The following is a 24,350-nucleotide window of genomic DNA, read 5'->3' on the forward strand; positions in this document are numbered from 1 at the left end:
GGTGCCTTGTAGCTTTTGTATGTTCTTTTCTTTTACTATTATTATTATTATTATTATTATTGTTTTCTGTTTCAGTTTGGGTAATTCTATTGTTTTCAAGTTCATTGATTCTTTCCTCAAATGTGTTGAGTCGACTGATGAGCTCTTAAATGTCTTTCTTCATGTCTGTTACTGTGTTTTCATTTCTAGCATTTCCATTTGATTCTTCTTTCTAGGTTTCATTTCTCTGCTCAAATAGCCCATCTGATATTGCATGTTATCCATCTTATCATTAGAGCTTAATGTATCAACTATAGTTATTTTGAATTCCATGTCTGATAGTTCCAACATCTGTGTCATATGTGTATCTAGTTCTGTTAATTGTGTTGTCTCTGGACAGCATTTTTTTGCCCCCTTGCTTTTTGGGGATATGCTTTATAAATTTTTGTTGAAAGACATGTCTTGTGTAGACACTGGAGGCTTCAGTAAGTAATCCATATGCTTGAGGATAGGTATGCCTTTCCTTCTGTTAAAATTTTAGCTTGGGGATATACATGAATGTGATTAGGAGTTGAGCTGGATTTAAGATTTGTTGTTGCTATGGTTACCTTCAACGGGCCACATGCTTCCAATACCTCAATACTGCCTTGTCTTGCGATTGGGTTTTGGTTTGCCAGAGAATTTTTCTCAATGTTGAAGCCACTTTAGAGCTTCCCTTTACATTATGCTTGAATTTCTTTTTATGCTCTTGTTCCTCCACAACAGTATTCTATTGTTACCTGTAACTTGATGGTTCTTAGCCTGTGATGGGGAGTGCATGTATACAAAGTTCTTATAATTAAACTTCAGTTTTATAAAGGCACTGTGTCTCAGGGCTGTGGTCTTCTTGTGTTCCTGCCCCACCCCTGGGGGCAGTACTGGGCCCACCTCATATCTTTGTACCTTTCCCGGAATAGAAGTTGTTTTTTCCTATGTTCTCCTCCCCCAGACACAGGAGGCTTTCACTCATAGCTCTAAGTGTGATAGTGTTGGTTGCCTTTTCCTAGTGGTTTAAGACTATTATTCTGAAGAGGCAACAGGCAAGGAGAATCTAGATGGGATTTTATACCTTTCCTGTAGCTCCTGCTGCTGTTCACTTCCTTCAGACTTGAACTACAAGGGGGCACTTCTTCAGGACTCTCATCAGTTGTTTTCCGGATCACTGGTTAGGTACATATAGAAGAGCCTGCAAATGGTTGCAAGTTTCCATTGTATCTGCATCCTCAGGAGTTCTATATTCTCTTGAGATTCATCAGTTGGCCTTAACAGTTCAGTAAGAATTTTTTGCTGAATACTTAACCAATGTCTGGCAGCATCTGCCCCAGGTGAGCAAGTGCTTATGTTCTATCTCTTCTTCTTCTTCTTTTATTTTTTTAAAGATTTATTTATTTATCCATGAGAGGCAAAGAGAGAGAGAGAGAGAGAATGAGAGAGAGGCAGAGACCCAGGTAGAGGGAGAAGCAGGCTCCCCGCAGGGAGCCTGATACAGGACTCGATCCCTATCCCAGGATCACGCTGTGAGCAAAAGGCAGATACTCAACTGCTGAGCCACCCAGGCATCCCTGTTCTTTCCTTGCACACAATTGTATTTACTTAGATTTCAGATGAGTTATTTGTTCTGCAAGCTCAGATCACTGACAAGTTCAAGTAATGTAATGAATTTGTGGATTGTGCAGCATTTTTGTTATAAGTGGGGGAGTTACGCTCTTTCTCGTTTTCTACATCTTAAGGAGAAGCCAGAAGTAACCCTATTCTTAATACTCCCAAACTGGAAACTATAAAAATGCCCGTTAACAGTGCAATGGTTAGATATATTATGGTACATTCACTCAAAGGACTACTATATAGCAATGAGAATGAATGCACTATATCCACATAAAACAATGTGGATATAACTTATAAATATAATGTTGAGCTAAGGAAGACAGTCACAAAGGAATACATACTGGATAATTCCATTTATATAAAGTACAAAACTGACCCATGCTCTTAAAAATCAGGGGGGCAATTATCTTTGGAAGGCTAGAGGCTAGAATGGAGGACAAGGGCACTCCTAAGATATCAGCAATGTTCTGTTTCTTGATATCCTGGTTTCTATAGCTTTATCTTCCTGAAAATATAATGATATATATATAGATCTATCTATCTATCTATCTATCTATCTATCTCTCATTATGTGTGTATATATATATATATATATATATATATATATACACAACTGTATGCATGGATTTATAACTTTCTAGATAGCTAGAAAATAAAAAAGTTAAATCACAATCCAGCAAAAGACAGAAAATTAAGAAAATGCTAAGGAATCTTATGAAATGCTAAAGCCTAAGGACATCAATTATGGCAATAAATATAAATGCTTATAAATGTTCCCCATTAAAAGATAATAAAATACAATAAAGCTCATATATGTTTTTAATGATGTGCAAATGTAAAAAGGACTATAGGTGAGCCCATTTCCCCTTAGTTCCCTTAGTCTCTTCTTAAATTATATGTGTGCTATCACCATGCTCTTGAGACAGTGTTCCCAATTTATTAAATGGTGAATGGGGCAAGGATATTTGAAGACAAGTAAGAAGGAATAGATCAATGAGGGGATAATTTGAGACATACAAAAAATATATAATGCCTGCAGATTGAGCTGGTTCTGAGTTTCACCACACTCACAATTTCTAAGGGAGATTGTTTTTGTTAATTTTATATCCATCTCTAAATCTCTTGGCTGACACCTCAGTTCTCCATACCCTAAAACACTAACACCATAGCTTTCAGAGAATTCTAGCTCTATAAATGAGATGGCATCAGAGGATGATACTATCCTTTCTCAAACCCCAGCAAGGGAATACATTATCGTGTAACCACTGTGTAAAGGAATTTTTAAGAGGAGATAAAAAGAAATTGGATCTGGAGAATTTGGCTAGAGGAGGTTGGAGGCTTTACAAAGGAATTAAATAGAAAAGTTTGGGTTCACCTAACTGAGGGAGTCCATAGAAGTAAACACAGCAATGATTCCTATCAGGAATTACTCTATGAACATAGTGTGGGTTGGGGTGTGTGTTTGCTTTCTTACAGTAATTGTTCAAAGACATTCAAGAAAATTGAGACCTAGAGACAAGGCTCTGAGTAATAAATGCATCTTACAATTCAACTACTCCATTTTTAAAATAAGAAAAACTTATCTGGAGAAAATTTTCAAGACTTAGTAAAACATCTTATTAAAAAATAGTTTATTATGACCTAGAAAATTCCATATCCATTATCTAATTGAAGTTACCTGAATTCTTTGTTAAGGAATGTACAGAGAAATGTGCATATAAGATTCTTCATAAATTATCTTATTATTCCATAAATATATTTGAGATCCCAACTATGTGTTGTACACTAAATAAGAATCCTTATTACAAGGCTTAATCTCTATCATCAAGAAGTTCAAAGGGGTACCTGGGTGGCTCAGTTGGCTAAGCATCCAATTCTTGATTTCTGCTCAGGTCGTGATCTGGGGTCATAGAGATTGAGCCCTGCATTGCGTATGGAGTCTGCTTGGGATTCTCTCTCTCCCTCCTCCTCTTCCCCTTCCCACTTATATGCGTGCACATGCACATGTGTGCACACACTCTTTTTCTTCCCCTCTCTCTCAAGAAAAGTTCAAAATTGGGGATCCCTGGGTGGCTCAGCGGTTTAGCTCCTGCCTTTGGCCCAGGATGTGGTCCTGGAGTCCCGGAATAGAGTCCCACATCAGGCTCCCTGCATGGGGCCTGCTTCTCCCTCTGCCTGTGTGTCTGTCTGTCTCTCTGTGTCTCTCATGAATAAATAAATAAAATCTTTTTTTAAAAAAAGTTCAAAATCTAGTGACGGATAGTTATGGGGATAGCAAGAACTCAGTGTTATAAATACTGTGATTGCAGAATATTCAGTGTGTTGGAAGACAATTTTGTATGACTCTCTCAAGTTTCTGCACGTTGTTTAAGTGGGCACTGTTCCTTGTTTTTGACTATCTTTCCAAGGATGTTAGTATAATGAACAATCTTGGAAGATGGAGTATGTCTTCATTTGGGACAAAGGGCAGGTGGATTTACTACTCATTATAAAATATTTGGTTTCACTAAGATCAGAGTTCTCCTATAACATCATCTGCTATGTTTGTAGATGCCTTCTAGCTTCCTTTGAGTTACCCTGTAGGAACTGGAAACTGGAACAAAAGATGATACTCTGATTAATGCAATGATTCTTATGTCCATGAAGTGTAGCAAGCTAACTTGTTAGCTTGTAGGTAGGATAAAATCTCAGACCCTTCACACATCTTGACACATACTATTGTGGGAATATGAAGAAGGTGTACTTATTTTAGCTAATACAATAGCAATGATATGCTAGAATATGAAGAGTGTTAGGCAAATTGAAACAGTGAGGATGTGGGTGACAAAAGTGAGGGTCGGGGAAAGATGAAGAGTAAAACCAGGTGAAGGAAATAGGACAAGTAAGGGCCAGGTTGTGGGGATAGGGATTTTGAAGGGTATTTTATTTTATTAAGTTTTTATTTAAATTCTAGTTAGTTAACATATAGTGTAATATTAATTTCAGGAGTAGAATTTAGTGATTTCATCACTTACATATAACACTCAGTGTTCAATGGAAGGGCATTTTAATATTAGCCAAGAACATGAATGTTTTCACGAAAGCAATGCAATTAAGGGATATTAACTAGAAAATGGTATCTAAGCTTTAAGTTTTAGAAATGTCATTTTGGCAATAGAATGAATTGGCAGGGCCAAGATGGGAGGCAGGGAGATCCATAGACCAACTGGGAACCACTCAGATAATCCAGATGAAACATGATAAAAGTTTAAAGTAGGGAAAAGGGATAAGGAAGAGGAAGACTTAATAAAATATTATTGAAGTAGAATCAACTGGTTGTGTTGATAGAGTAGATTGTGGTGCTTCTCTGAGCTGAAACTGTCTTTGATACTTGAGTAAATAATGATAGATTGTAGAAGAATAAAGGGCATCCATAGGGATACCTGGACTTAACATATGTTTGTTGGTATCTGGTTTAGAAAGAATGACCACTCTAGATGGGTAGGGTGTGTATTACTCTGACTTGACAATTAAGGAAATTGTAGTCCTGAGGATTGAATAGATTGCTAAGGGTTGTATGGTCAGTGAGTTAATAGTGGAACTTGGAACTTTGATAAAATGAGTAATCTAGTGACCTTTTTATTCTGTTTCCTTGAATCAATCATCAGCACCATCACAGGGTTCTTACCCATTCTCAAAGGATCTAGGCTTCACCTGGGAGATAAAGGAAGCAGAAGAGAGAGAAAACTAGGGAGCTATATATTTTTCTTTCATTTGACAGATATATTAGATCTGTTAGCTCATTGCTGAAAGAAAGGGAATAGAGGATTTGTGTTTGACAATGTGGGCCAAAGGGAGTCTATCTTATTAATGAACTAGCTCCCCATAGCATTTCTTAGGAGTGCTGATCTTGGATGACCTGAGAAGAAATATGTTCTGCCAGAATAATCTCATTTTTGTACATCCAGTCATTATACTAAACTTGGTTACAACAGCAAAAAGCTAGAGCACTGAGTTTGTATCTTCACAATCATAAAATATCTCATCAACTAAATCAGTGAAAACAGTGAAAGACCACGTAAGTCATTTTTCTTGTTTGAGTTTTGCTATTATGAATGGGGATTTTATTAGTTGTTACAAAACTAAATTGTGATATGATATCAGAAAGTCAATTATTCTGTCTGGATCTCAGTTTGGTGCCTGGAACACAGTATCTTCTCACATAGTGTGCATAGAATTGTAAAATATTTTATCATTCTAACACTCTTAAGCATGACTGAGAGTTTCAAGCAAGAGTATGTAAAGAGTATAGATGAGGACCAAGTCAGAATATTAAAGAAATCCACATTTAGGGACTAAGAAGACAAAGAAGAATTTTAAAAAAAGAACCAGTGAAGTGGTCAGGGAAGGAACATTTGAAAAGAGTTTGTCTGTCTTTTTCTAATGGAAAGTTCACCACTAGGTATCATTGAATTTTATAAATTGGTTGGTAGTCTCCCACTTTCCATATCTGTAAAGGGCCCTGTGAAAGAAAATTAAAGCCTGGGAAATTTGAGTTGGGTATAAAAAGTTTAAATTTCTGTTTTAGATGAGAAGAATGGGAAGTCTTACCCCTAATTCTCTCCAAAATAAATCAGTAAAGAGAAAATAAATTCCCATTCTCTGTAATATTAACTCCCTTGAAATTTCTTCAGTCCTGGCTATGTTCATTACTTTTTGGGTGTTTCATTTTCCAATCAAGATGTCAATTTCTTAAGAGCAGAGTGCCAGCACATGTTGGATGAGTAATACATGTACTTTAATTTATTTGTTTAGAATATTCTCAGTTTTCTGACAGTGATGGAATCAAACTTGGAGTTGAAGACTCAAGAAGAGTAGAGATATTTATAGTTCACTTGACTAGAGGAATAGTGTTCTGAAAGTCCTCCAGGCCTGAGAGTGTCTGAAATCTCCTAAGCAGACCTGAGATGAGATTCTAGAGTCCCAGCTTGGTGCCTGAACTGCCCATCACCCTTTTGCCCTCTTTGCATCAGTACCTCTGAGAGAGGCAGTATGCTTTTTCATCTTGTAGGAAACACAGTCTCAGAAAACAGCTGCACTGAACTATTGGGCCATAATGGTACATATCACTCTTGGTCTTTGGCAGGAGATGCCCTTGGCTCCCAAAATAACCTTAACCACAGGGTTAAGGTTTTCCCATAATTGAAGAGTACAGAGGGAAGGAATCAAACACATGAGGGTTGACAGACATTTAATCACACTGTACTTAACAATTTGGGCTTCCTTTGTAGTCACATTGGTGATGGCAGCCAAGGTTTAACTTCTTGGAATCTGGGCTTCCACCATAGGGGGCGAAGGGGTCCTGCAGAGAGCTTCCACTTTGAGAGAGGTCTCAGCTAGTGATGGAGAGCAGTCACATGGCAGGATGGCTGAACAAAATCATTTGATTCATAAGCCATAGCTGTAAATAGTGCTCTCCTATACATGGTTCATTCCAACAAATCAACTTTCAGGGTTAATCGGATGGAGCAAGACTTTCATGTCACTGAATACCTTTAAGGTCTCCTTATTTTTCTGCTCCTAGATGCCTTTTTGGGCACATCTTTCTCTCTCTTCTTGGATACTTGGTAACTTAAACTCTTCTTCCCTACTTCACAATCTCCTTCCCATTTTTACCTTAGGAACACATACTCAAAAAACATCATATAGCATGGTTCCGTGTGTGTATATGTATTTTAAAGATTTATTCACTTATTTTGGAGGGTAGAGGCAGAGGAGAGGGAGAGAGAAACCTAGCAGACTCCACACTGAACACAGAGCTGATGTGGGGCTTGAGCTCACAACTCTGAGATCATGACCTAAGTCAAAACCAAGAGTTGGATGCTTAACTATCTGTGTCACCCAGGCTCCTCTATAGTTTAAAGAAGTAAAGCTTCGAGAAAAATACATGCTTTGGATAGATAGTTAGCCAGGACATTTTGGGTAGGGGGATCCCTCAAATGCATATTAACTTACTTTCTTACTTTTGTTTTTTTTGGTCTATTATTGTCCTATGAACACAAACCACTTTCAGGCTTCTGTGCTTTTGCTGGAGCAGTTTCTTTGGTGAGCTGTTCTCACCACTGATGACTCCTACATTGTATCTTTCAAAAGCTAGTTCTTTTTTTTAAATCCAATCTCAATTCAAATGTTACCATGAGTGATTTTCACATTTCTATAGTCAGACTTCTTCATTTCTCTCTTAGTTTCCACATTATATGTTCCTCTCTTGGGGTTTGCATCACTTTCAACCTACTATTTAAATAGTTTGCATCACCATTTTGTGCCACAATACTTAATGTCTAACACACTAGCATATAAAAATGATATCACTTTTTACATAAAATTATCATTGATAACATGCCAGTCATTGTACTGGGTGGTTTTAATCCCATTACCAAACAAATCTGTATTGATTCAGGTTGAATTTCTTTATCCCATTCCTTATCATTAGGAGCCCTAATTGTACTATATTGTTTGCATTTTTTTAAATATTTATTTCAATATTCATGTATTGTGGTGATGACTAAATGGATATACAAATTTATCAAAACTCATCAAATTTTACACTCAGAATGGATGAAGTATATTATAAATAAATTATATTTCAATAAAGTTGCTTTTAAAAATGGAGGTAAGCCTTTCCTGTCTTGAGGCTAGCTTGTAAAGGACAATTATTTCCTCCTGATAGTTGACCATCCAGTCACCCAGGCAGGGAACATGCATGTCCTGACCTGGCAGTGGGGTATAGCATTTTATAGAATAGACGTTTGCTTGAGGTCTTACAATTCTTCTTACAGTTAGCCTGGAAGAAAACAACAACAACAACAACAACAACAACAAAGCAGACGAAGAAACAAAACCAAAACAAAACCCCCCAAAACGCCTCAGGTTCAAACATCCAAAATGAGCAATTGTTAACTAAATCATGTGGGTTTTTAAAATTATTATTATAATAGGACTACTCTAGTTTATAGTGTGCATTCTATATTATATATAACAATTATAGTTACAACCATTTTATTTTATTGTAGTAAGGCAATTAAATATAAATCATCTGTTTTCCTAAGGATAATTAAAATTATCAAAATACTGTAGTATTATAATATATGAGTCCCCTACATTCTAACCATTATATTATCATTTGAAACTCAGATTATATTTCTCTATAGAAATAAAGCCCCAGTCTTGAAGAGACTGAGTCCAGAATATTGGAGTCTTGCTCATGGGCACCATTCCCTGATCTGGGCTACTCTTCCTGGTGTTGCCCTCCTACAGTCTGCCTAGGAATAGTCTGGGGCCAGTGCACCTGAGAACAGTTTATGGCATCTGTGTGCTACCCACCTAGGGCAGTACCTGCTGACTTGCTTCCAGGTAACTTGTTTTTTTCTTGTTATCTTCAGCCTTTGGGCTGAAGTGTGACTGATGCCAAGTGTCTCCTTTGCTTTTATTGAAAGTTCCCCACACCAGATTCTCTCCTTGACCCTGAAGGGGCAGATCCCCAAACTGGGCCTGACTGCTGGTTACAACAGCATAGATATGTGACAAGAAGGAAATAAAAGGGTCAGTCTTAGGTGGTGTGAGAAGATTCATATATGATATGTACAGTGTGAAGCAGAGCCCTGAACAAAAAGTCATAGCACAGGATACCCTGGAGAAATGAAGGTCAATGCCAGGAGTGACCTGCTGAGCTGAGAGACACTTCAGCTGGCCCAGGCTGAACATAGGCATGTTCATCCTATCCTTAGAGGAGAATGCATGCCCCAGCAGGAATTGGATTGCCTTCCTTGTGAGGACATCAACCAATGAGTTGGGGGTATGATTCACTATGCTTCTCAGATACTGGCAGGGAAAAAAAAAAGTAAAGTTCCTGTTGGCAAAAATACTTGGATATAATTCAATGACCTACTACTTAATCCTGACCTGTTATATTGAGGCTCTGCAGAGAGGAGGAAAGCATGATTTCTGCACCCCGCCCCCCCAAACAGGCTGTCATTCTGTTGGGGAGTCAAAACTTCCATGCCTAAACAAGCATAAAATGTCAGAAACCTGGTGGACATTTAGCAGTCAGGACTCCATGGATTCCCAGGGAGAGAAACCTAGCTCAAAGTAGCTTAAGAAGCTTAATTTATTGGCTTACATAAATGAAAAAAAAGGGGGGGTGGTTGCTCTTAGGGACTCATGAGATGCATACATCTGATTATTGTCCTCATTCTATTCTGATCTGATAGGCTACTTTTCATGTAGTAAGAGTGGCCGCTCCAGTTTTCAGTTTGTTTCATGCCACCTTAGTGACATTAGTGGAAAAAGAAAGCTTCTTTCTATATACAATTTCTATATACAATTCCAGAGAATAACTCATATTGGAGTGGTTTGGTCATGTGCTCATTTCTGGCCAGTAATTGTAGTCAGAGGGCTGAGCTGCTATGATAGGGTAGGCTGGGTCATGTGAGCACTCTATTGAACTGGAAACTAGGGTCTTGCCCCACAAGAGCTATATGGAGTGGGAGAAGGACAACTCTCTAAAATAAGAGAGCTGGGCTCTTGCTAGAGGAGAGGCTCTTACTGAGAGGTAGCAAAAGCAGGAAGGCTCCCTGTGAGAAGTAGAACGTGAGAGGAAGGTGTTTTCAGAGGGGAAACTGCATTCCTCTTTTCATGCAAGGGGAGCAAAGGAAAACCAGGGAAATAGACCCTGTTCCTTTCCCCCAGAGCCCTGTCAGACAGCAAGTGGTGGTTATCTAATAGGGGCCCCTGATGAAGCCACTTAGTGGCACTCATGCTAAGAGGTGGTGACCTCCAACCTCAGAGCCAGGGCGTTTTGGCAAAGGCAGCCTGTCAACACCCAGAGTGTAATTTGTCAGGGACATGGAGGTTAACATTTTTCTTCACAAAAAACATCTTTAATGACCATCAGCAATCAGGACCTCCGATTTCTGTCTCATTTGAAAGCTTTTAATGCTTTCAGAGGGATAGATGGGGTGACCTATGAGGTCTTTTCCATCTCTGATTTTCTATGATTAATGAAGTTCAATTGTGCAGAATAAAATGGCAAGTTTCTCGGTGTCAGTTCAGCTGTATTCCTTTTCTCCTCCCTCTTTTTTTTCCCCATTTTTTTTAGACGGATGATAATCATGCACATTTTCTCTTAATGCTTCAGGGAAAAAAAGGACTTTTCTTATGAGCCAGTCTTTGAAAATGTCAACGTGGGTGTATTTATTCGTGGTATAAATTGTTGCCAAATGCCACAAGCCACTCCTCATTTTCCCACCCCCCAGGATAGATTGGGTGCCTGCATTAAGGCAAGATGAGTACTATAAATGTGAAATTGTTTTATATTTGCTAAGAGTTTATTAGAATTTTTCTGGATACCTTCATAAAATACATTTGTTTAATAACATACTGACTTCTTCTGGGGTAGATATGATGGACTTCATTACTTTTTTTGTCTGAAGGGAAACTGAGGCTCAGAGCTGTTATAAGACTTCTTCAGAGCTGCCCAGTTGGGTGTGGGGACGGCACATGCCAGTGCTTGTTCATTCCACTGTGCTGCATCTAGGGATTATAAAGCATCTCTTGACAATTCTAGAGGAATTTGGCGAGTCTTATTCTCCCCTGTCAGCCTGAAGATTTTACTAGGTTGAAAGTCCTCTGTATTATGAAGAAGCAGATCTCTGGAGAACTGTCTTGGGAGCTAGAGGTTTTTCACCCTTACACACTCTTTGCATTTGAAAGAAAAAGGCTTCAGGAATGGGATTTCCTTCGGTTTGTATGGTTAGCCTCTTCTCTGGGTAAGGGCACAGACTGAGTTCCTCTGAATTCTTAGATATGCTGCTCAACATAGAGGGTAGTAACGGGACCCCAGACAGAATTCCCTTCCAGGAAGAGCCAAGACTCACTGTCTTTTCAATTCTGCCTAAAGGCCCCAGGACTATCCCAGATGAAGACTACCTTTTAATTAAAAAAAAAAAAAAATCTATCCAAACAGTTTATCAAACACCCCAAATGACTAAATTTATTTTTTTATTTTGTTATTATTATTATTTTTTCAAATGACTAAATTTAGACTACTTTCTTATTTCTAAGATCCTGGAAGTGCACAAGATATAATTCAGAAAAAAATAAACTTCCAACATTCTCATTAGGAAATGTGTTCTGGCCTGAATTGTTGCAGATTCCAAGTACACAGAGCACATGACATGACCTTTAACTATAACTTCCTTAAACATACTACCTGAGCTAAACATACCTGACAAGGGACCAACTTGATGTGGGTCCTGCAGGAGGCCTTTGGCCTGAGGATTATTTCTCTCTCTCAGGATAAGGGTGAAAAGGCCTCTTTTGGTTCCATAAATTGGGGAGGAGTCAGCTTGTCTGCATTCAGAGCTCACTCCTTTTTTCCAGAGTCACCTCCATGTAAGCAACATACTGGTGAAAGCTCATCTCCACAGCTCTGCCTCTTTAAAGCTCAGAGCCCTGTGGGGTTTAGAAATGAAGTAGGTATTGCTACTTGAAGCTGTGCAGTAGAGTGGGTCTTTTGGTTGTTGGCTTTTTTTTTTTTTTTTTTGAGAGAGAGAGTGAGAGAGCGTGAGAGCACACAAGTGGTTGGGGGAGCAGAGGGAGAGAGAGAAGCAGACTCCCTGCTGAGCAGGGGACCTGATGCAGGGCTTGATCCTGGGACCCTGGGACCCTGGGACCCTGGGACCCTGACCTGAGTTGAAGGCAGATGCTTAAGCAACTGAGCCACCTAGGCGCCCCGAGGGGAGGGTCTCATTCTATGTGGGGAACCAACTCAAAGGGGCTACAGTGGGGTGGCCACCTGGTTGGTGGTATTTAGTGAATGGAGCCTGCTGTCCATGGAGTGCTTCAGTGAGCATTTTTCAGCTGAGCTATTCGGTATGAAGTAAAACAGGAGGGCCTAGTACTAGGGAAATATGTATGTTGGAAGGATTTTTTTTATTCATATTCCAAAGCCTAGTTCAAGGAGCAGTTCAAATGTAGTGCATCTGCAAACCCTGCCTGAGAACTCTGGTCTATACTCACCATTTTACACTGCCACCAACAATGAATAAAGCTTCTAATATCTCCACATCCTTGCTGACACTTGTTATTTTCTGGTTTTGTTTTTGTTTTTGTTTTTGATAATGGCCGTCCTAATTATGTCAAGTAGTATCTCATTGTGGTTTCAATTTGCTTTTCCCTAATGAAAAATGATGTGAAGCATCTTCTCCTGTGCTTATTGGAATGGCCAGGAGTTTTCATTCTGCCTCCCAGCTCTCATGACAGTTTCTCGATGTTGGTTGCATGTTAGAATCTCCCTTGGAATTTTTAAAAAAGCAGTGATGCCCATGACCCACTAATGAAATCAGAATCTTATGGTGGGAGGCCCAGGAATAAGCATATTTCAAAAGTGAAATTGGTGTGCCTTGGGTCTCAAATCACAGGACCTGAGTGGAGTCCAGGGCTATCACCCCATATTATCCTAGTTTGGGTAGATACTTTTTTAACCGTCTTTATCATAACGTGGGAATAATAATACCTATCCCACAGAATAATTTTGAGGTTTAAATGAGATAATATGATGATCTAACAATAAAGAGCATTACTCTTAACAGATGCATATTGTGAGAGAGGGAAAAGAGTATGTATGCTGCTCATTGCATTTTGGTAATAACCCTGAAAGACATGCTCACCCTGGAAGAGAGATCAGATGACACTGACAAGGACCAGGAACTACCCTCCTGGCTACACATTCAAATCACCTGGGGATTTTGGACTCCCCTGTGGAATTATTCATCCATTCATCCATCCATTCTGCTTTATACAGAATTCTGGAATTCCTGGTCTAGGTCCCTAGGATAGGTCGGTCACCACCTCCCAGGCCTGGTGAGGGAGAGCTCATGTTCTCTGCTGTCATAGGAGATAAATCTCATTGTAGAATCATGGGAGGTATAGAGTGTGCTTTAATCTCCAAGGGCTTCCTCTTTAAAAATAGCCCCAAAATAATATGAAGCAAAAACAGTGCTAGGTGCTCTATATATCTCCTTGGCTTTCCTGTGCATTAGTAATAAAGCTGGTAGGTAATTGATTTAAATACATGATTTCTTACTTGATACAATGTCCCTTTCATTACCAATTGCTATCCTACAAGGCTGGCTCATATGATTGGAATAATACCATTATTATTGTTCCTTCATCTTTAAGTAAGACAAAGAACCAAATAGCTTGTTTTAAATAAAAACTTAAGTTCAGGTTCTTTTTGTCTATTACATGCATCCAGGAAGGATTTTGTGATCTAATAAGGCAATTATTGGATTTTAATTAAATGACAGGTGATTATGAGGATAATAATTTTTGGAGTTTTATACTTCAGTTTTACAAAGCTTAAAAATCTACAATGCTTTTTTGGCAAATATCACATTTCATACTCAACCAATGGAGGGTCTCTTTCGAATATATATCTTTTGGACAGCTAATTGGCATTAATTAAGTAGAGATGTGTTCTGAACTATCTTTTTCTGTAGCCTTATTTGTCTCCTTTCTGTGTTCAGTTCCTTTTTAATTAAAAAATGTCTATGCACATGGATTTGGATCAGAAAGATTCTGGGGATAGAAGCTGTGCCCAGGGACAACTCTTGGCAGAATTGGGAAATGGGCCCTGCTGGCCTTCATCAGACTCAACCAAAGTCAATCTCCATGTTCCCCCTCATTCCTTGTTTCCCACTCACTTCAGACATATAGAGTCCTAATTAGTGCTTTACTGTTAATCTAGCTTCAAAAAAATTCAGTCCTACTTTATACCATTTGCTATTCCCATTGTGTAATATGCCTTGTACCAGGGCTGATTTCAAGCCCCCAGTTGCACCGCGGGGCATGTTTGGCTTTTGCAATCTGATCCTGTAGTTGCTGGCTCATCATACCACTGGCCATAACGCCATCAATGTCTCCTACCATCTGTGTCAAAACACACTTTCTCAACAGGATTTATCAGTCTTTTACATCTTAGTGTGACTTCCAGCCCCTTAGCTTCCTGTTTCAGAGAATGTGCCTTTCTCTGCTGGAAGAGAAGAAGTTTATCCCTGTCAATGAGCAGTAGAGAGCTATTCTAGGGCAAATGAAAAGACTCACTTCCAAAAGCACATATCCATGATGGGAGGAGAAAAGAATACATAAAAAAGTCATGAAGGCCATGTCCTTGTGCTGAGCCTCCAGCCTATGTGGCCTCGGCATGCTTCTTTCTTGGTCCCTGGGTTTCTCATGAGGGAGTGAGCCAGCTGACCTCCAAGGGCTCTTCCAGCTATAAGTGGCCCCTCTGCATGGCATCCGACTTCACCATGCTTAATCACAAAGCTAACAGCAGAGATGAATTCTGGTAAAAGAGCAACTGGATTATTTCATTGTGTTTGTCTAACCAGTTGAGTGTTTTGATATAAAAGAAGCAAAGAAATATGTGAGAGAGTAAAAGAGGAATTCAACACACTTCATAGTATTTTTAGCCCATCACCAGCATTTTTTCAGAGTCTTTTCCTTTAATCAAGTGGTATGTATTTATCATACAATCATTACCTTATTTAGCTATAATAAATATCTAGTTAAGTGTATACAGGCCATTTCTGTTGCAATTTAATTACCAACACAGTTAATTAGGCAATATAATTCATCACCATTTTTATTCAAAAACTTTCTCAACTTTATTAAAGCAGTTTTGAGGAAGAACTGGTGGACCCAAAACCCTTGGTTAGGAGAGATGGAGAAAACCATAAACCACTGCCACCATTTATTGAGTGCCTACTATGTGCCAGTACTTTATAGAAACTGTCTCCAAATATCTATAATGATTCATTGAAGGGCCTTGGACATGGAGAATGTGTGTTAGAGTGCACTTGGTCAGAGGGCCAGTAACACTTGCACCTTTCTGTCACAGACAGCAACTATGTGCTTAGGAGGCACAGGGAGAAGAGCCGGGCACTCTGCTCTGATCCTTGCCCCTCAGAGCTGCCACTGGAGAGCCCTCTCAGAGTTTCTTTGGAGTTTGTCCCAGTGCCAGATGCACCAAGGTGGGGTTTAAGGCACCATGGAGGAAGCCCAAATGTACCAACATTTCTCATACAGCTAGAGAAAAACAAGTGGAATTCCATCATTAAAAACTTTTGGCCCTCTCTTAAGTTCTGAAGGATGTCAAATGCATCTCCTCATAGGAAGCCTTGGATTTTCAGCTGTTATCAAGCCCTCAGGGGGAATGAAGAAATTTAGGAAATAGCTATTGATTTATATGCAAGGAGAATTAAGATAGTTGGGGGATTGGGTGGAGGTGGGCCAGAGGAGGAGAGCAGAGACAGATGTGGAGACTTCAGACTTATGCCCAGAACTGTCCTGAGATAGCATGACAGACTAGCTCTGAAGAGAAGGGACATATAGGGGTTGGAGAATTTGATGCAGGAGTAATTTGGGAGCCTACTCGAAGGCATGGGTCTTGGACTCTGATCATCATGTATGTTAATCTTTACCTGATTACTAAAATCGGAGGCACTGTTTTCTGATACTTGGAAAAGGGCAAGGAATACCTTCATCTTACATCAGTGAAGAGGGTTCAATGAATCAATCTGTACTAGGTTGAAAATGACTCATTTTTCCCCCTTCTAACCCCAAAGTAGGTGCTCAGTACACATGGGAAAGATACCAGGATCATGGTCCCTGATTTGTCATTTTATAAGATATGTGTTTTGGTGCTGTGTAGTTGGTTGCAAGGTCATTTAGCAAGCACCAGGTGCCTTAAATTTTTTTTAAGCATTTAGGAGAGTATCCTTCATACATATCAGCCATTTATTAAATATATTTGAATTTGTTGATTAGCCATAGGATTTATTTTAATCACTTAATCACATGATCCATTATATAATATTTTTAAAAGAAGTATTTTACTGTCTTATACCATTAGCAATTGATTTTTGAACTACTTATTTCCTTGTTTAGTTTTGTGTTGTGGGAGAGTGTGGGTGGCAAGTGGGCAGAATCTGTATGCCCCTGAAGGTAGGGGACATGTATAACTTGCCAGCCATTGTGTCTTAAATTTGTAACACAGTGTCTGACACATAGTAGATACTCAATGAATATTTGTTGAATAAACACACTTTTTCCCCCCTGGAGTGACAATTATGTAGAGGTCATGAAGTATTAAGCTGCTGGGAGAGAGGATGTACATATTTAAACATCTAACCTGAAGCCAAACTGACAAGGTGAAGCATGCAAAGGTACTAAGCAGTGCTAATGTCCACCATGTACCAGGTGAGCTCTAGGCCCTGGGGACACAGCAATGAACTAATCAGACAAAAATCCCTTCTTTTATGACACATCCTAGGAGGAGAGAGATGATAATACAATATAAATACACGGAGAAGAAAGGGATGGGGAGTGTAGAGAATGTGTGAGAGTAGGGTTGGAAATTTTAGATAGTGTTCCTGGGAAGACATCACTGATAAGGGGACTTTCAAATGAATACCTGAAGGAAACAAAGGAGTGAGCCATGAAAATATCTAGGAAAAGAGCATTTCTGAAGGAATAGGAAGTATAAAGACCCAAAATAGGATCATGCCTGGTACACTGAGGAAAAAAGATACTAATACAAAGGGAGTGAGTGAGGGCAGGGGTAACAGGAGACAGGATTACAGAGGTAAACTAAGCCCTTAGGTCATTATAAGGACCTTGGCCACTACCTGAGGAAGATGGGGAGATACTAGATTTTGAGCAGATAAGTTACATAGCCTGACTTCCAATTTAACAGGATCACTTGGACTTCTGGATTAAGACTAGTCTATTAGAGGGCAAAAAGGATGGAATCAGGTGGATGGATTTAGAGATGGTAACTGAGATGAGAAATAATGGTAATTCTGACAGGGTTGTAGTAGTGGAGATGGTAGGAAGTACAGCTGACCCTCGAACAACAGGAGGGTTAGGGGCACTAACTGCAGCACACAGTTGAAAATCCACATAAACTTTTACCTCTCCAAAAACTTAACTACTAATAGCCTACTATTGACCAGAAGCCTTACCAATAACATAAACAGCCCATTAGCATGTATTTTGTGTGTTACTTATATTAAATACTTACTATAAGGTACACTAGAGAAAAGAAAATGTTATTAAGAAAATTGTAAGGAAGCAAAAATATACTTACAGTACTGTCCTGTATTTATTTAAAAAATTCTTGTGTAAGTGGACCCACGCAGTTTAAATCCATGTCGTTGAAGAGTCCACTGTACTGATAGTCTGGATATACTTTGAAGGTAAAATCAGTTGGATTCTCTGATTATGCAGGAGTGAGTGAAAAATAGACAAAGATGATCCCAAGATTTCTGGCCATTTACTGAGTTGGGGGGAAGGGGGAAATTGTGGAAGAGGCACAAGCTGGGGGATTGGGGAAATTTTAGGATTGCAGGTTTATACCATTACCTTTGAAATGCCATTTTAGTATCAAAGTGAAGCTGTCAAGTAGGTAGTTGGATGTATGTAATTGGAATTGTTGAAGAGGTATGAAGTAGGCATAGAATTAGAAAAGCACCTGGATTGAGATACCGTTAGGCCATGAGACTAGAGGAAATCACTAACCAAATGACAGTAAGTAGACAAAGAAAGCAGCCCAACAACTGAACCCTGGGGCATATGAGAATTTAGGAGAAATCAGGAAAAAAGACAAATCAGTAAGTGAGATGGGAGGAAACCCATAAGCAAACCATTAAAATAAAGTGCTCCAGGGAGGAGGAAGTAGTCAGGGGGTCTTGTGCTGCTGCTGGGTCAGGTAGGATGAAGACCAAGAATTAACTATTGTATTCACTGTATTTGGTGAGGAGGAAGTCACCAGTAGCCTTGTCAAGGGAATTTTTATAGGAATAGTGTGAATAAAATCTTGATAGATGTGTGTTCAACAATTTGGACAGAGAAGTTAAGGATGGGATAAAAAGTTTTCAAGAGGCATTGGTATTTTTATACCAAATTGTACTGCTGCAATTGGTTTTCTGTGTGGAAAATAAATTGGATCCCAATTTCATACCAAGAAGGAAGAAAAAATAATGTAAGCAAACTTTAACACTTATAGAAGAGAATATAGAAGTATATCATTATGGTATAGGTGTAGGTAATAATTTCTTAAATGAGGAATAAAATGGAAATCATAAAGCAATAAGCAATATTTTTTCTCACATTCAATATTAAATTTTTTGTATGACTGAAGACAGCATGTATACAAAGTTCAAAGACAAACCACACATGGAATATGTGTGCAGCAGCTTTAATCAATAAAGGAATGGCAACCAGAATGTAAAAAGACGTTCTACAAATCAGTAAGAAAAAAGCTAAACAGTTTAATAGAAAAATAAGCTAAGGAAATGATCTAACAGTCAATGCACACAAAAGGAAGCTCAGCTAGTACATATTCAAATAGGAGCTCAGATGCACTGATGATTAATAACAATAATCTTAAAACAAATTCTTCATCACACATGTCAGTTAAAAGGTTTAATAATTCCAAGTCTTGGTGAAGGTCTGGAAGACATGGAATTTTATGCATTGTTGATAGGAAATAAATAGGTAACAAAAATTTCAAAGAGCAATTTAACAATAAAGTAAAAATGGAAATAATCTCACTGTTCTCCTTGGTGTATACTCTAGAAAAACTCAGACCCAGATATAGGAGTCTTTAAAGTCTCTTTTTCAGTATGGTCAGTGTTAGCAAACAATGGAACAAACATTGGAAACAATGTATATGTCTATCAATACAAGAGCTGATAAAAATTTGCTTGTTATAAATTGTATGTTCACCTAATACACATGTATTACAATGAATGGACCGGGGGGCTTGCATCCATATAATGATCTGAAACCTCAATACTATGTAAAGAATACAGTACATACAGATGAAAAGCTTGAAAATGGTGTATGTGCACTTTTATGGCTATCACATGTAGTAAAAATAAAGTCATGGGGAAAGAGCAATGTGGGCATCTGTTCTTGAGACATTCAGGTGAATGAGATAGGAGGGAGGTATAAAGAGAACTTTAACCCTATCTGCAACCATCTACTCTCTCAGGAAAAGAACCACCTGAGGCAAATATGTCAAAATATTAATATCTATTAAATCTGTATGGTGGGATCCCTGGGTGGCGCAGCGGTTTGGCGCCTGCCTTTGGCCCAGGGCGCGATTCTGGAGACCCAGGATCGAATCCCACATCGGGCTCCCGGTACATGGAGCCTGCTTCTCCCTCTGCCTGTGTCTCTGCCTCTCTCTCTCTCTCTGTGACTATCATAAATAAATAAAAATTTAAAAAAAAATCTGTATGGTGAGAATACAATAAAAATTTTCTCAAAAAAAAAAAAAAAGACAACTTAGATAAAGATACAATGAGTAAGTCACAGGAATTTCAAAAAGAAAAAAAAACAGTGAACAAGCATTTAAACAACCAAACAACCCAGCCCGTGTGGTGCTTTTCCACAAATGAATAAATTTGCTGTCCCTGTGGGTTGCCAGGCAGGTACTAAATGACCCTTTATCAGAGAATCTAAAAGAAGAATCTTGCTTTGAATGAACTCCTTTTACACGATCTGGAAGTTTCCTTACACATTTAAAGTGATAGGTCTTTGGCCCAAAACTATCTGTGGCTCTTTCAGGTATACATGTGGTAGTGGCAGTGGGCAGGACTCTACAGGGTGCTGAGAGGGCAGCAGCTGGCCTAGACTGGTATGTGGGTGTGCAGAGGGGTCTGTCAGAATGAAGGGGGCCATGTGGAAGAAACAACCCTCCCTGGTCCTCTTCTTTCTTCCTGATAGAGCCTCTGTCCTCTGTGGTTCCCTCCCTTTTGCTGACCCTTACTTCCTCCCTCTATACCAAGTCTGATATTTTCGGGTGCTAGGTTGTATAGGCCTTTAGGTTTTCTCCATCAGGACTGCATGTCACCAGGTGATGGGTTTAAAGACAGCTGAGTTACTGAATTTATCAGGACTCTTTGGTTGCAAATGACAGAAAACCATCCCAAACTAGTGTAAATAAAAAATAAAATGTATGTATGGGAGTTCTGCCTCTTTTGGCTCATATCACCAAACCACAAGGAAAGCAGGCCTGGAATACAGCCAACCTTGGGAAGGGCTGGACTCAGGGTCAGACCCCAACAGGGCTCTCCACTCCTTTCTGCTATTTGGGTGAGGGCCAAACCAGCCTTCTAAGGCAAGAATTATGACTGTGGGCAGCTCCCAACTCATATCCTGCAAACCTCACTACTAGAAAGGAAGAGAAGGATACAAATGAACTCAAATGGCACCCCAGCACAGGTGCCAGGCAGCACAGTCCATGCATCTTTCCTTTTCTGGTCAGGTCTGGAAAAATCGTGGAAAAGAATTCTGATCAGCCTGGCTTAGGGTACATGGGACATGCTAGCTATGAAACCTGTATCGGTTTACCTAATATCTCTATGCTTTAATGTCCTTTACAAGGGAATAGTAACAGGGAGAGAATAATAGAATATCCCTCATAAGGTTATTGAGATGATCCATGCAAAGCTTTTTGTTTTTAAGATTTTTATTTATTTATTCATTCATGAGAGACACACAGAGAGAGAAAGAGAGGCAGAGACAGAGGCAGAGGGAGAAGCAGGCTCCATGCAGGGAGCCCGATGTGGGACTTGGTCCTGGGTCTCCAGGATCAGGCCTTGGGCTGAAGTCGGCACTAAACTGCTGAGCCACCCGGGCTGCCCCACACAAAGCTTTTAACAGCAGGCTGGGCTCAGAGTAAAAGGTATTTTAAAAATAACAACAAACAAACCTTAGGCTGATATGATTAGGTTAGTGAAGGACTGTGATTGGCTGAGCCTGGTTAAAGATGACCCACCTTGTCTTCAGGCTGCAGCCTGAAGGGTGCTCAGCAGAGCCAAAGGATGGCCACAGGTGCTTACTCAGGACTTCCCACCTCCTCAGCTGTGCATGCTCCCTTGGTTCTTGAAGAATGTTCAGGACTGCAATCCCATTCTTTCCTCTGATATCTGCATGTTTATCATCAGGTTTTGGCAGGCAGGCCTGCAGGGGGCCTGATCTTCCATTGTCCTAAATCTTTTTTTTTTTTTTTTTTAATCCTAAACCCTTTTGATTTGAGTGCATAGCTTGGTGGGTTCTAGCTCCCTGCTTGCTCCCCTCCAGTGATGGTTTCAGATGGTCCCTGGATTCCACAATTAATTATTAAGGCATCTCTGGTCACTAAGTATCCTTTCCTAACCTTTAGCACCAGCTTCTAAGGCTTGGCAGCTGAATGTTCTGTGAACAGTACACCTCTGGGACGATAATACACCTCTGGGGGTGGGGGCATCATTTTTGGCAAGTAACTCTGGGCAGACAAGTATTCCCTCACTTAACCACACAAGTACAGCATTTCTGTGTATGTCTGCTGAAAAGGACTGTAAAAAGGTACAGGAGAAAAGCTGAAACAGGAAGAAGGAAAAGAAGAAGGGTACTGCATTTCCACATCACCTTATTTGTGAAGAGCCCATGATGAATATATATGTATTCCCATGTACTCTTAGAGAAATTAAAGCTCATAGAAGGTAAATAATTTGCTCAAGGTCACACACTTTTTGGATGAGAGAGAGGAGAAGACAAGGATGAGAACTAAGAAGTATGGTGGTGGCTGCATGGTATCCTTGATTTCAATTAATTTTTAATTATTTATGCAGGCTCACTGAATGCTAGCTATATGTTCAGCTCTGTGCTCCATCACATGGAACAGATGAAGGTTTTCTTGCTTTGGGGAACTGAGAGTCTATTGTGAAGATAGTTCATAAAATAAAAAGAGATGGAGTAAGTTTCAAAGTAACAGATAAAAGAGTGTCTACCATGGACAGGACCTTAGGATTCCTGACAGTGGACTCATGGGCTGGGCAGCAGTGAGGTAAGGTCCAAAGGGAAGAGGTTGGCCCCATCTGCCCAGAGGGATCCTCTCTGGTGACTGGCCTCTGTGGTTCACCCAAAACACACAGGTGGATATCCACTGTATTGAACATTTGGCTTTGCAGAGGAAACTACCCCCCCACTTCCCTCAAATGTCTGTCTGGATGCAGCCCCCAGTCTTACATAACTAGGCAATAAACCCATCTAGGCCCATGAATTCCAGAAATGAGGGAGGAGAAGGGGTAGACATTTCATTTTTCACTGAGATTCAAACTTCTGTTTTGAAAAAACAGAGGTCAACTTCTATGGACCAAGAACTATTATTTTGCTGAGAATGCTGTTCTTGAGACTAAAAATGCTGACATTCCATGGGAAAAAAAGCCAAATTCATGCCTGGAAGCAAATTTGCAAAAAAAAAAAAAAAAAATGTTTTTGCATTGCCAAGGCAGAATTTTCTCTCATCTTTTCCCTCAGTCATTTCCCCACCATTTTCGCCACCTTATTCTTTGTAGGAAAGACAGGTAACTAATCCCAGATCCAGTAAAAGCCGTATTAAGAGATAAAGTGATTGGTTGGGGATATGTCTTTCCTGTCTTAATTTAGCCATGTAATCATGCATAGAACATGACCACTGTGGTAGCCAGGAGAACAAATTATGTATATTGCTAACAAGCTGTTAACTTGGAGAAATCACTTTCTTTCCTTGGCCCTTTGCCTCAGTTTCTCCATATGTAAAGCGACTCTCGGTGGTTTTCAAATTAGGTTCTGCAGAGTTTTCTCAGGAGCCCCCTGCAGGGCAGGGACAAGAAGCAGAGGTTAAGAGCATGGGGCTCCAGCCTCCTTTACCCCTCATCACTGCTTTGGGCACAGCAGATGTGCTTTTATCTGCTTGATAAATTTATGCTTTCTGGTAAAATTTCATTTGAAGAAATGGTTTTGCCCATCTGTCCCTTCCATTGTAATACCCCATGGCTTTAGGTCTTCAAACAGAGTGTCTCTAAAACATTTGGATCTGCCGCTGCTCTAAAACAGATGTTGTTCCTTCCTCAACTGAATTCATCACCAAACGCTAGATGGGGGCTACAGGCCTGGGCTTCAGAACAGGGAGGGAGCCTCCATGTAAGGAGCAGCCCCGGAAAGCCTTGTGGAAGAGGTGGAATGTGACTGTAGGACTTGATTTAATAACACCAATTGTATGCCTGCCATGGTCTGCTTAATCATAAGCACAGCCCGGGTCACACCATGTGAGGGATCTTGGGCAAACCATGCTGCTCCCGGGAGCGCATTACCCTGCCCAACTGTGTCTAATGATTGACGTGCCACTGGTGGGAGTTGGGCTTATAAATTTAGGTTTTAATCCCATCGAATGTGTTAATAGCCCTGTGGGTGATTCCCCAGAGACCGAAGCAAACATGTATTCTTTTGTAATTATTGGATAACTGAAAACAGGGTTTTTCAGGCACACTTGAACCAGTAGGATATTATGGGGTTTGGAAGAAAGATGTGTAAAATGGACATTTCTGCAGGTTTCTGATCCTTTCTGTGCAGCCACATTTCTGCAGAGAATGAGATCTCTAACAGAAAGGCCCCTTCCCTTGGGGCATGTGCTTCAAACCCTAACCAACACTGAGTACTGTCCTGACACATGGTGACCCTGATTTCCTATGCAGTCTTGGTGAAATAGAACTCACAAGACTCGTCCACTTATAGAGCATTCTGGCTAAGACAAAAGTTCTTTCTTACAATGGCTTAAAACTTTCAGCACTTCAGTAATTTTCATCCTTTATCCT

General features: G+C 39.8%; 1 long non-coding RNA gene across 8 annotated transcripts in view; it reads left to right on the forward strand.

Annotated features, from left to right (window-relative positions):
* LOC144315662 (uncharacterized) overlaps nucleotides 1-24,350 on the forward strand; it is a 330,188-nt gene that overhangs the window by 205,030 nt on the left and 100,808 nt on the right. For 2 of the 8 annotated variants that reach the window (XR_013381389.1, XR_013381392.1), the window contains exons 1-2: nucleotides 5,095-5,680; nucleotides 8,814-9,015. The exons of 2 other annotated variants lie outside the window; for them this stretch is intronic. This is a non-coding gene — a long non-coding RNA (uncharacterized LOC144315662). Of the gene's footprint in view, nucleotides 1-5,071; nucleotides 5,681-8,796; nucleotides 9,016-24,350 lie in introns of those variants that run through there. 4 more of the 8 variants (XR_013381395.1, XR_013381396.1, XR_013381393.1 and 1 more) reach the window with 4 other exon arrangements.

This window comes from Canis aureus, chromosome 6, assembly GCF_053574225.1.
Source record: "Canis aureus isolate CA01 chromosome 6, VMU_Caureus_v.1.0, whole genome shotgun sequence".
NCBI lineage: Eukaryota > Metazoa > Chordata > Mammalia > Carnivora > Canidae > Canis > Canis aureus.